Below are 14,147 nucleotides of genomic sequence, written 5' to 3' on the forward strand. Positions count from 1 at the left end.
AGGCTTTTCATTGGTTTATAGTTAGGAAAGAAAAATAACAATTTCATGACCACTTGACATCTGTACATCCATAAAAGTTCAAAACTACATTTGTGCGTGAGGAAGATGGAAGACAGAGCAATTTTACTTAGTAACATATGATGCGTGTTCTCTTTTTAAAGTTCAGATCACTTTTCCTCTTTACAACAAAATATGTCCCCAAATGCAGAAACAAGAGCAATAAACACCTAAACAAGAGTTAAGACCTGATTCACAAGGAAAGAAAAAAAAAAAGGGAAAGAAAGAAAGAAAAGCATTATGCCTCTAATTTTTTCAAGTGATTCTGGAATGTGGTAAGAGCATAAAACACCTGGCAAATGTAAAATTAGGGTCAATCATCTAGAGTACAACACAGAATGAGATCAACAGACAGGTGGTGATAGAATGACTGCTAAGAGGAAAATATTCTCCGAACAAGAGAAAAGGACAAGGTATACTATGCAGATTCAATGGCATGGTAATGTGCTAAAAGCATGTAAAATAATTACATTTTACAGAAGTTAATTTATAACTTAGAGTTGATTCCAAATTATATAAAAACAAAGAGTAAGAATAAACTTGATCATAGAATCACAGAATTATGATTATGATTGATTAAACAGAAGAGATGCATTCAGAATGACTGGCAAATCTCACACTTGCACCCGTATCTGGATTGCAAAACCCAAAGCCCTGTAATGCTATCCCAGTCTTAATGGGATAAATTTGGCTACAGTAGATAATAACATGACCTACATTAATGCAAAGCATTCAGAAAAAAAAAAAAACAATTAGAAAGGATACCACACCTCAGTGTTAATTCTTTTGAACCAAACTTTGAGATTTATAGATTAGTATGAAATCATAATTTGGTTTGGATGATGAAGGAAGCATTTTTCATCATTTTCTTTAGAGTAGCCTGCATTCTCTTCCAAATATCTGCATGACAGCTCAGAGGTGCTCGTTTCTTGTGTTGTCAGTGTTACTTGAGCCGAAGAGGTTAAGAACTAAAGACCCCTGTGGTTAATCCAAGGGACAATGAAATGTTGACAAAAACTTTCCTTGAGCTAGGGAATGACAAACCCAGGCTTTCATCCCAGGGGAATTTTGCTGTGTTTTCACCTTCATGTGGTTAAAGTAAGAGACATTTAAGAATCCTAACAGGCTTTTTGAAGACAGTAAATGAAGCCATGAGAAGTTCAAATGGTTCCTGAAGAGCTGCACAGCAAGAAGATGATGGAATTAGTTTTGTACTCCAGAAGTGAATAATACAAAGCTCAAAATTCTGTTAATAGCTGTTGATGATTGCGATTTGTGTATTTTAGTGCCATTTGATTTGCATACATTTCTCTATAATTAGACAGCATAGAATTCCCACCTTCATGCTGAAGTTGCTTACGTTTCCTTTAAGTTTAATGTTCTGTTCCCCAAGTATTTATCTTCATTGCTACACTTTGTCGTAGACGTTCGATCACTGGTTATCTCTTAACAACAGGAGGGGTGAATTGGCTTCTTTAAAATCTTGGCATTATTTCCCTTCTTTTTCTCTCGGTTGTGCTGACAATCTGTTTCTGCCCCCTCTCCGCTCTTCTCCTGAGTTTGTAATGTGCTAGTGTATTCCTTGTTCTAAATAACCTTAGTTTTAATAGCCTCATTGATGATGCTATAAGGAAGCATATAACCACTTGAACGAGCTTACCCAGAACTACTAGCTGCCAGAAATGCTTGAAACATCATGTGTATCTTTATCTCGCTTTCAATGAGGGTCATTCTTTGCTTGTTGATTACTGTAGACCATTTTATTGAGATGCAAACTCAGTTAACTGATGAAACTTCACTTCTCCCTCCCCCCCGCCCCAGTATTAAAATACTCTTTAAATGCTTTGCTGAGAAACTCCAGTGTAACCATCTTTCAAATAGGGAACTGATAATGGCATCATATCAAGATTATGACTTTTTTTACTCATGTGAAAAATGTACTTGGCTAAGATACAAGGTTATGTTTGCCTATACTCACTTTAAGCATGATCACGTAGAATTCTAAATTCTGAAATGAAAAAAAATCTACAGAAATTTGAAGTCCTTTTGAAGTAACACCTGCCTGAAACATGATTCATCCAGTTCCAGAGAATGAAACACAAATTCACAGGAAATGTAGGCAAAGGGAATGCCTCCTCCACACTTTCCTAGCTTTCCACTCAGAGGGCAAACAAGCATTCAAACCCTGGGATTTCTCCAAAGCTTCTGGGTATGCACATCTGCTACTAAAATCTGTACTGAACACACAGGCTACAACCCAGCTCAGCTCTATGAAAAATCAGGCCATAAGCATGCATAATTTGGCACCCAAACACTAGCAATTACTTCTGACTATAACTTCTCTGCACTTCAGGTCCTCATTTACAAAATCCAAGCAAAAGTTCTTCCTGTATGAAAGGGATGTTGGGAGATACATTCAAATATCTTATGGTTAAGTGAGGCATGGAAGCTGACAATGAAGTGTTGTTGGAACTAGATGATCTTTGAGGTGTCTTCCAACAGCAGACATTTAACAATTCTATGATTCCATGATTCCAAGTGATTCATTTTAAATTTAGAGCAGGATTTGATTGATGTGCAGTTACTACAGCATGTAACCACTCCTTGGTGAAGGTGAGAAGGATTATTAAATGACCACTCACCATACAGCACACTATGTCCTGTATTTGAGATCACTGCAGATGACATCATAGCAATATAGCAACAAGGAAGCTGAAGTAATTTACATAGCCAATAGTAGCCTCTGGTGTTTAACTCTTGACTGATTTGGTATACGTCTATTAAAGTTGTCTATCTTTGAATACATTATACCTATTTCTTGTAAGACATTCCTGCATGTAAATCAGATTCTTCTTTCTGAAGAATATTATTACAGATAAAAATTAGGCTATATAAGAAAATAAGTGGTAACTTTTATATATCAGGTTTTGTTTCATTTTATAGGTTCACAAGACTATATTTACAGTCAAAAGACAAATGCAAAATGATTCAGTCTGCCATAAAAATTCTTCTTCTTTTTTTTTTTTATACAGCACTTATATTGGGAACAGCCAATTTACAGCCAAATGCTGAGGAGCTCCTCTTTGGTTAGATTTCAGCTTCGGAAAAGGATTAGACCTAACTACACAGCTGGCTGCTCTTCCTTTATGAGGCTCATCTTGTTTTGCAGCCTACTGCTGAAGGCTCATTGCTTCTCCCAGTATGTTAGATATAACACGATAGGATGTGCCTTTGGGGGGATCTTACACTTCATGTTGGTGGAATTAGTTGCCATTGGAGGTTAGCAATTACAGTATATTATATTTATCAAGGCTGCTTTAAAAATAAACCAAATCCTCTATTTCTGTAGAGAATCTATGATATCTTTCATATTGGTTGCGAGTTTAGACTTACACAGAAAGTTCCCCGTGGTTTCTGTATCACCACTCATATATCATTTAATCTGATTGCTTAATTTAAGACTGATTGGTTTGATGCTTCTCTGGCATCACTCTGACCTCTGCATCTCTTGGCTTCTGAGCAGGTACAACAGGAGCACTGTAAGGATTAGTTTCTCACTGACTGGGATGCAAAGGAGATTTTTTACGTATGCTGTACTGACAAGGCTGGTCATAACAGTTAACATTGTATGTCAATGGACAGAACAAGTCCCTAGGTGAAGAGAGAGAAGCTGTGGCAAAGATGGAGTCCTACAGGAGATGGTTATGGAGTTTTACATGTTTAACCATTTCATCAGTGCGTGAGAAAGAGGACAGAAGAAATAACTGAAAGAAAAAAAAAACCAACAACAACAAAGTAGTGTGCCATCTGCACAGAAAAACAGGAGAACCTACATCACAAAAATTAGGGCAAAAGGAAGCTTGAGAGTATGCCATGGTTCACACATACTCTTGAGCTGAGTTCATGCACCACTCACCCTTACAAGAGGGCTCAGCTGCACTCATGGCACCAACTCAAACTGCTTGGCTGTGCAATGTTCAGAGCTGTAATAATCAGGCAGCATGGATGAGGCCACTTGTTTTGAGAAATAAAATTAACTTAGCTGCAGGAACACAAGCATTCTATATCACTTGTCTTTAAGGCCAAGAACAGATCCTGGCAATACTTTTTTCCTCCTCGTCTCTTTTCCTTTTACCTTTCCTACCCTTTTCCCTTCCTCTTCCTTCCTCCCTTCCTCCCTCCCTTCCTTCCTTGCCTCCTGCCTCCCTGCCTTCCATTCCTTCCAGTTTTTCTTTCTGTAATAGGCATATATACCCTTTCGAACAGAATAACATTATAGCAAACATGCCCATATGCCTCCCACATTCTCTAGAAGCATCTTCAAGGGATGTTCAGTAAGCGGCAAGCCAGCAGGTGTGGTCTTTTCTGTGACCCATTACAGCTCCAGAAAAAAGAACAACTCATTCCAAGCATGAACTGCATGAGAATACACAAGTTGGGAGCACATAAGCTAAGATTCCTGCCACAGAAGTGAAGGCCCACTTGCTAACAATAGCTTTCAAAAGTGCCTCCCTCCAAAGAGAGTATTCTTTTATCTGCTTCCTGCTGCCAGGTAGGCAACTGAGTGAAAATTTAGCAGAACTTCTAACAGTGCACAATGGAAGCCTCACTGCAGAGGCTGAGATGAAAACAGTATCGCCCGTAACACAAGAAAGTCCAACTGACACTTTGCAGCAAGTAGGTGGTCTCATGGCAGGTCCTAGGAGGCAGCTGCCTTTAAAGTTAAAGCCAATCTCACTGGCCATGCTGCTAAAATTGTCTGGAGAGAAGCCAAACATTAAATCCAAGCTTTAGTGCTTGGCTTTGTGAGGCAGTATGGAATCTTCCATGACCTTTGGCAAGACACTTAATCACCTCATGAGTTGTTTGAGCTTCGATAATACTTTCTTACTCACAGAGGAAATACATGCACTACTATGCATACACATGGGCATTTTTATCTGTCTTCCACGTTAGCAGATGGAGTAAAATGAGAGGATGTAGATGAGGTTGAAAAGTCATCTTGAAAGACACATCCTTCAGTCCTTGAATCTGCAGCAGCATTTTTCTCTCAACCTTGGAGAATCATTACCACCCCATTCCTCACATTTCCTTCTCTCGATGTAGCACTTCTCCTAAGCCACTCCTCACCATAATCTGTCTCAGTGGTCATGGAATCATAGAATATCCTGAATTGGAAGGAACTCATAAGGATCACTGAGTCCAACCCTGATGGTCAGGAGACTGGGATGACCTTAGGTGCTCCTAGTGGGCAGAGGGACATTTTCATGGTTCCCTTTGGCAGAATGATTAAAGAGCACTCATGGGGGATGCCAAATAGTGGGTGCACCACAGCAGATCCTTCAGGACATGCTGATATAGAGAAAAGCATTATGAGGCTCCTCCCTGCTCCTCCCATACAATGGGCATAAGATCTTACTGCAGCTATTCAATAAACTTAGTACTGCATTTATACTCCAAAGCACAGGGCATTTTGCAAACATATACTTAATCATGAATAATAAACCATAAAATCATTACGGTTGGAAAAGACGTCCGAGATCATACGGTCCAACCATCAACCCAGCATCACCACACCAGTCAAATAACACAGGATTTGGAATAAATGAAGTGTAAACAGTTAATTTCATTTGTTGGAAAGGACAAGGTGGAAGTAAATCTGGGTGATGCTGTGACTGTGCCCGTAGCTGATTGAACAAACATGGGCACTGCATAAATCAAAAAGTATCCATCTTTTCCAGTCATAAGGGTGCTTTTGTCAAATTAATGCAGACAAAAAAAATTTTTTTATTCTTCTTTATTTTCCTTTTTGATTAAGCCTGGGAAACTTCCTTACATTCATTCAGCATGAGGACTTACAGCGTTACATTAAGCATGTAGATATGTTTCTGAACACACCTGCTCTTCTCATGTCCCAGCTTAGATTTTCTTATGCTTTGTTTTCTTCTGAAGTGACAAAGAGGAAAGAGATGAATAATCTATCCTGGTAAATGAAAACATTTTATTTAAAAATAAAGACTGTGTAGCCTTAAGATGAGTGGGCAGATGACAAAATTTCATCTCAGTAAATAGTGTCTGCAGATAGAAGTGAGAAGAACATGTAGGATGCATCAAAGTTGTTTAGCTGATGGACTTCACAACATATCATCCACGCAGATATGGTTGTGGTTTTTCAAGACAGCAATGCTGCTTCTCTGCAGTTCTTCCCTGAAGGCAAGGGAATATAGCATCTTACACCTGTCTGAGGTGTTTGAAAGGCTCTCCTTTCTCCATAAAAACAATTATCTTCCTGCTGACTCACTCGGTGCAGATATCTTACCCAAACAAGCCCTAAAGCTCAGCAGAAATCCACATGGATAGATCCATGCTCATGTATCTATCAAAATAACGAGGACTTCAAGTGATGTCTTGAGACCACCGGCATATATCACACACCATCTGTAAGTGCATCAATTCCAAAATGAGAAGGAAAAAAACCTGTGCTCCTTCCTGAAGAACAAAGCCTTTCAGGCTGCAAAACCCTCCCAGCCTTCCATTCCACCTGTTCCCAGTCTGAGGTACTCCTGAATTTAAGACAGCTCTGCAGATAGCGCAGCAGTAATAACCAGTGATGGAGAGCAAAAAAGTTATGTGAAGAAAACACTTGCACAAAATAAAATCCTAGAGAAATCAGTTCCCTTGTACGATCCTACCTGGCAAACTCCAAGAATTGATGTGTTATTTATTTATTTGTTTTTCTGCCAATGCATAAAAAAGATGCACAGCGTGCTATCCTGTGCTGGGCATGCATTGGTTTTTACTCCTCCTCAAATTCCTAAAGAGTGTGCTAAAGTGAGAAAGACACAGCACGAGTAGGGTGTTGGCATTTTTCCCAGCAAGGAGCTGAGTACTGGCAGTTTTCCTGAACTAAGAGGGACATTTCTATTTTGTCCCTTTCTGCTTCAATTGACGAAGGATAAAAATGTGCAGCAATAAAAGGAATCAAGAAAGCAATTAATCTTGCTGTTAATTCTACTTTGGAGCCCTTCTGTTTCATTCAGCCACATGCCACTGCATTCACTCCACTCACTCCTTTTCCTGGATGTCTTTGCAGAACACATGTACAAGCTGCAGACCAGGTGGTCAGCATGAAGAGCTGGTGTGCCCAGGCCTGAATTTGAATCAGGAACTTCATCATAAAAAGTTATGCATGGGAATCATTCTTTATCCTGATAAGGATTGCTGCATTTCTTTATACTTTGTTTGATGTTGCTATAACCCTCAGAGGCAAGGCAAGGCAATGAGCTTGGTATGCAGTGTTGTGTCTGAATGTGGATTGGGAATTTACTTGTGGGCATTATGATGTTTTCTCGTTTGTTCTCTAATAGTGTTTTCTAGTCTGTATTCTAATAGTTCCTAACATTATACCTGCCCTTTTGGCTGCCACTGAGCACTGAGCTGACATTTTATGGTGATGACTCTACAATCCTTTTCCTAAGCAGCAACAGATAATTTGAATTCAATAAATGGTACACACAGTTAGACCTGGTTTTCCGTATGCATCTGGATTTAATTCTATCTTAAAAAATACGTATTTTTGGGGGGGGTGGGGGAGGGTGTGCAGTCATTACCTTGTGAGCCTTTGAAGACTCTCTCACTACAGAAAAGACATTGAGAGCTTGGAACGTGTCCAGGGAAGGGCAACGAAGCTGTGAAGGGTCTGGAGCCCCAGTCTTATGGGAAATGGCTGAGGGAACTGGGATTGTTAAGACTGAAGAAGAAGTGGCTCTGGGAAGGCCTCATTGCTCTCTACAACTACCTGAAAGAGGCTGTGGTGAAGGGGGGTTGGCCTCTTCTCCCATGTGACAGTAGTAGGATGAGAGATAATGGCCTTATGTTGTGCCACAGGAGGTTTAGTTTGGATATTAAGAAAAAATTATTCTCTGAAAGAGTGGTGAGTTATTGACACAGGCTGCCCAGGGAAGTGGTAGAGTCACCATCCTTGGAGGCGTTCAAGAAATGTGCAGTTGTGGTACTGAGGGACATGGTTTAGTGAGCACAGAGGGGATGGGTCAACAGTTGGATGAGATGATCTTAGTTGTCTTTCCAACCTTAATGATTCTATAATTCTAAATAATCTGAATAATTCTGTCAGCAGTAATTTTACTAGATCGTTACTTTTCTTCTAGGCAAGTCCTAGGGACCCCACCCATAACTTCTTTCATCTTTCCTTCACTGTGAGAATTAATCACCTTGTTTCTGATTCATTTTGTACCTGATCGCTTTCTCATTATTAATCGCTAGGGGCCTGATTAACCTGTAACTTCTTCCATGTGTGTGCAAAAGCATTGCTTTTTTATACTGTGATACAAAAAATAAAGTATACTGTGCAGACTGCTCGTCTTTGTCCCTGTTTTCTTTTGGCCCTTCAAAAAGCACCAGTAGATCAGTAACGTGATATGCTCATCTGCTGAAGTATTAATTACAGAATCATAGAATTACAGAACCATAGAATCACAGAGTGGCTTGAGGTGGGAGGGGCTTTTTCGAAAAGAATACTCTAGGATGCAAGTTTTTAGAAATTTCTTATGACTTTACACCCTCAGATGCATTTCTCACTTGTTCCAGGCTCCTCTCTACTTCTAATCCACCCAGAAATACCATAAAAGCTCCCTGTCATGTGTATTCTGGGCTCTTATTCTCTGGATCTGAACCTCTGTTCAATCTCTGAAAGGTCCATGCTCCTCTGTACTTCATTTATCCAGCGCTGCAGAGGATTCCTTTGAGACGTTATCCCGCTGGATTGTCATTTGAAGTTTGTAACACTGAAATTACACCATCCAGGCTGAAAAAGACTCACAAAAGGGGAACAGAGGACAGGAGCAATGCAGAGGAGATGATAAAACCTCAGATAATGAATAGCATATGGAATTGCAGACCTGTGTTGAAATACAAACATAAATAAGCCAGGATACATCTTCAGTAAAGCTTCCAGTTCTGCAGGCCATTGTGCTTACACTTCCATCCAGTTACAGCTACCTAAAAAAAATGCATTGTTTTGCTCATCCCAATCTTGCCTTAAAACATCTGACAGCTTTTATAACATCAAGCTGAGTTTATTTGTTTGCTGGGCAGGAGCTTCTTCTGAAGTCTAACAGATTGAGTTATTGGGATTGACTGGGTCAGTGAAATATTCCCATTGCCTCAGTACTATAAATGATAACATAACAAGAATTTCATTAGGGCAGCATGGTAATCAATGTACAACTCATTCTTTAAAGGGAAAGTCACTGAGAATTAAGATCTGCATTCTTTCATTCCTAACAACATATGCCTTCATTTCACAAATGTTTTCTCCTGAATTTTCATGAGAACAGGCCTAATATCTGCTGCTGAACATATGATACTGTAAAGAAAGAGTACAAAAATGTGTAACCTTTCTGAATATTTGAAATTCTAAGTGTCTGTTTTGTGTGCATAGCTAAAGATACTTTAGTGTGCCTTCATATTTCCAATTATTTGAAATTTTGTCTGACTAGCCATAAAGGTAATGATTATTTTCAGAGGTAACCATCATCTTCATAGGAATCAGGCTTTCACTAGAGGTTTTCTTTATGCCCTATCAGGATGCAAGTCTATTTGGGAGTTGGACTACTAACACTTTCAGAGGTCCCTTCCAACTCAAATGATTCTATGATTCTATTATACTATTTGTGTAAGGCATCTATAAAAAGAAAGACTACAAACTTGAAAACGACTTGTGAACTTGCTAACTACTTACACCTCTAACTCTTTACTATTCTAGTATTTTTAATTGCTCTATGGGACTGTTGCCAACATGGGAAAATACATGTTCTGTCTTTCAAATTTGTCAGATATGCAGCTGCATTCAGTTATTATTCAAATACTTGAAAATCATATCATTTTTACTTTGGGATCAACAGTAATCAAACAAAGCCAGTATGAAAATACACGGATATAAAATTTATTTGGAAGTAGGAATAGGAGTAATTATGTTGCCTAAAAGGTCATATTTTTGGTTTAAGTCTAAATAAAGAATTAGAAAGCATCTTTCATGTGCAACTGTGGTACTAACAAAAGTTAGTCTACATTTGATATCATGCTGCTACTGTGGCACCTCGGTAAATCTCGTTTAATTGCTGTATAGTTATAAATGCAGTGTGTCTTGCTGCTCTTCTGCTAGAGACAACCACAGCATCCATCCTGATCATTGAACAGCTTCCATTAATTCAGCTCTACCATTTCACATACCAGGTAAAACCTGCTCTCAACTTTCAGACTGTTTTATAATGAAACTCTCCTTCCAAACATCTCCGGCCCACCCACCACTAAGTGAGATGTGAAATTAAGAACACTTTGGGGAGGGTTTGTTCAGCTTGTACGCTTTTCAACCCTGTCTTTTTTTCACAGGATGTTAAATTTATGGTAATTAAAGCTGAAAAAATGTTTCAGCTGCAATTGAGTGTTTGCAGGAATCTTTTCATTCCATTTTCTTTATTTGAAGTCAGAAAGTACTAATTTTTACTAACGGGAGAAACAGAATCATAGAATCGTTTGAGTTGCAATGGATCATTAAGGATCATCTAGCCCAACTCTGCTGCGATGAACAGGGACATCTACAGGTAGATCAGTTGCTCAGAGCCTGGTCCAGGCTGACCTTGAGTGTGTCCAGGAGGTGAAGTGGAAGTCTTCCTGACAGGCTCTCATCAAGGGTAGTTTGGGTGCTCTCTAACTCCCAAATGAACCAACCTAGCTAAATGTCATTACATCATCATACACTGCTCCATCATCTTACCCCACCAAACAGGAATCAATATTACTTAGGACAACATTTCATTAGAATTTTATGCTCCTAATTATAATCTATACTGCAGCTATTGGACTGCCTGTTCTTCGCTTGTCGATTCAAATGCCCTTGCCAAGGTAACCTGTAAACTGCATTATATAGGATTTATAGCATAATTTCCTTTGTGAATATAAGGTGATTATCACCTTCATTACTAGTCATAGATGTATGCGCTATTGTATTTTAAACATATTAGTGCCTTCCACGTGGCACATGGTAATTTACAATTACAATTGCTTCCTCTTAATCGTTACACTACAGTCTATTAGCAAATTGCATTTCCTAAGGCCTAGAAACATTTTCTTTCTTTTTTTTTTGGAAATCATCCTTGAAATACAACGGCCCTGGCTTCCAAACAGTTGCTTGCTAGTTCACTTTTACAGCAACCCCTAGAAGGTTTTCGCAGCTTACTGCACTTGAAAATGGTACACTCAAGGTTCTAATATAGCAGTGCCCACATGCTATACTTAAATGCACAAGAATACCAGAATAACTTGACTCAGCCTAGAACAACAATGAAAAGTACCAAAATTACATCAATGTTCCCTTATCCTGTTCTTTGAAATTATAGTATTTGATTCTGTGCAAAGAGCATTTCCACTTCAAAGCCACTGCATAACACATTCTAAACTAGAGATGGATGGGAGAGAAGCTGATACTTCAAGTTCTCAGTGTTTTAAAAATGAATGCTATCAATTAATCATCACTGTCACCCAAGCAACATGATCTGTACAGAATGTCACTATGCTAAAATGCAAGTCTCTTCTATGGAACAGAGAACACATTTATAGAAACAAAGTACAATGTTTTACTTTCTCTGTGATAACATTTTTTTCTCCTCTTCAGCCTTGTCCTCATAAAAGCAGTTGTCTTAGATATCTTTCATACTTATGCATATGCTTTTAATTTATCAAGCCAGATTTGAATCAGTTGATATTACGTTACTCAGGGGCTTGGATCATATCAGGGAAGTTAAAAGAAAATTTAAAAAATATACACCAAATGAAAATAAACGTAGATAAGTAGAATGTAATTATATGCCCTCATTCTGGTTAGATAATTTCTGGAAAAAATAAGTTTGGCAACCCACTGCTATATTTCTTGAGAACATTCAGTTAATGTTTTCAGAAGGAAAAAGACAATACACTCAATCAAAACCATTACTCTTGCATCCACTCTCCTGAAGTCCTTCTGCCCAAGAAGAGCAAGAAACAAAAGTAAAGTCTTCTAATTAGAGAAAGCATTGAGCAACTTCACAGCATAAACTCAATTGCATTTCCTAATGCTTGAAACCAACAAACCTTCCTCTGAAGCTTTCCACGTGACAATGAATGGATCTTCACTCATGAGGATGGTTTAGAAAGTGATGAAAGAGCTGAGTAAGTTGTGAATTTTGTATTCAGAGGTACGTTTCTCTATCAGAACGGTTCTGAACGAGTGCATTTAAACAAACGTGCCCTGAACAGATATTCTGGTTCACTTATCTCCCACCTGCAGTCTCCATGTAGCTTTATAGCAGAGTTTCTAATCTCTGTTTCACCAGCATTAATGACGAGGAATGAAACGATGCTCAGTCAAGATTGCACAGCAAACTCTTTATTTCTTTCCCTGACATTTATAGACTTAATCCTTTGCAATCTGCCCATTGCAAGGTGATTTAATCCCTAACTAATCTCATTCAGTTCTGTTTTGGGAACAGGATTGAAAAACTGGTAAAGAAAATGACAGAGAGTCTGTTTGAACACAGAACCTAATTTGTGCATTGTTTAACAGTTTTCTACAAGTACATGAAAGGGAAAGGAGAAGAAATGATATGTAGAGGAAAATGTGCATTTGGACCAGTGCATTCATTCATTCAGCTACAAGACCTGAATCTGCAAATCCTTATCACCTGGAAATTCCTGTGGAAAGGAATCCATCTTCTTGATGGATATACAGAGTAGTATCCACTGAAAGAATCCACTCTGCAAAATAAAACAGCACAAGGGTTTTGTGACTTTTGTCACAATTCTTTGCACTGAGAAGTATGGACAGAAATGGTAAACCCTTTGAAGAGTGGTCTTCACTATCTCTAAATTGGGTCAAGTATTGCAGGAATGTAATATAGCCAGTTTGTGATCAGGTCAAGATTACTTGCATACCTCTGGAGATCCCATTGCATGGTGGAAGAATCCCATTAGTCCCCTTTCGGAAGAAGTTTCCATTGTCTCAACTCTTTAGTAGTTTGTTTTTACCCTATCCCACCTTCACATCTTGAACTAATTTGTCTTAACCAAAAATGCATACTGTATTCCAGAGGGATGGGACATCATACAATTACCTGAGCAATGACATTATTCTTTATCACAACTAGAAACTGATTAGTTGATAAGATTTTAATAAGCACACCACATCAATGCCTCACAGAAATCCCCAGTCAACAGAGTCGCATGAAAACGGAAGAAGAAGTAAGAAAAAGTATTATTTCTGAGTGCGTTTGCATTTTACTTGTAAAAGTAAGCCTTGTTCCTCTTAAGTATAATTGTAAGGAAAATAAGATGGATTCTACTCTGCCTCCTATACAATATACTATATATTTTGTCTGAGTATCTGTGACAGAATGCATTATTAGTAATGATATATGATTCAGAAAAAAAAAATAGCAGGACTATTATATATCAGGCATGATCTGGTCTGTATTGAATAACAACACTTTCAGCTGACAGGCAGAAATGTCATTTCGTAGGAGTGATTTTCCTTTCTCTTTCCAATGGAGATTTGCTATCTTTGGATTTTATTGCAACATGATTTTAAACTCATTGTAGTACAGCCTACTGAAGAAGCAATTGCTCTTACAGTGCTAAGGAAAAATGCTAAATGCCTATGAATCTTGGTGCCCTGGTGAAATTTTAATTAAGAGGAATATTTTTATTTTCTCTGTTTTAAGTAAATCACTTTTACATTTAAACAGTAAAGCAGATCTGAGAGAGAGACTGAGCAACATTCTCTATGTGAAAAGGGAAAGATAGGAATGCAGTTTGTAAAGGTAGGGGACATAAATGCCAATATAAAATGCATGAAAATCAGTTATCACTATTTTGTTATTCTTAGGTGACCACCACACAAACAAACAATTGTTTGAGATCCCAGTGGTGTTTGCATTCCAAGAAAGATAACTGAGATCACACTAAATCTGAAGCAAATCAGAGATTGGAATTATTTTTCACAATTGTATTAGAAATATTTATGAAGATCTTAATAAAAA

The 14,147-nt window shown here is 38.3% G+C and overlaps 1 protein-coding gene across 6 annotated transcripts in view; it reads right to left on the reverse strand.

Moving 5' to 3' along the window:
- Positions 1-14,147, reverse strand: part of TSNARE1 (t-SNARE domain containing 1) — a 461,696-nt gene that overhangs the window by 20,377 nt on the left and 427,172 nt on the right. The window contains exon 13 of one of the 6 annotated variants that reach the window (XM_042870291.1): positions 12,581-12,867. The exons of the other annotated variants lie outside the window; for them this stretch is intronic. The gene's annotated coding sequence lies outside the window, so the exon portion shown is untranslated. Of the gene's footprint in view, positions 1-12,580; positions 12,868-14,147 lie in introns of those variants that run through there. 6 annotated transcript variants of the gene reach the window in all.

The sequence above is a fragment of the Lagopus leucura genome, unplaced genomic scaffold, assembly GCF_019238085.1.
Source record: "Lagopus leucura isolate 7727_CA_CO unplaced genomic scaffold, USGS_WTPT01 Super-Scaffold_100002, whole genome shotgun sequence".
Taxonomy (NCBI): domain Eukaryota; kingdom Metazoa; phylum Chordata; class Aves; order Galliformes; family Phasianidae; genus Lagopus; species Lagopus leucura.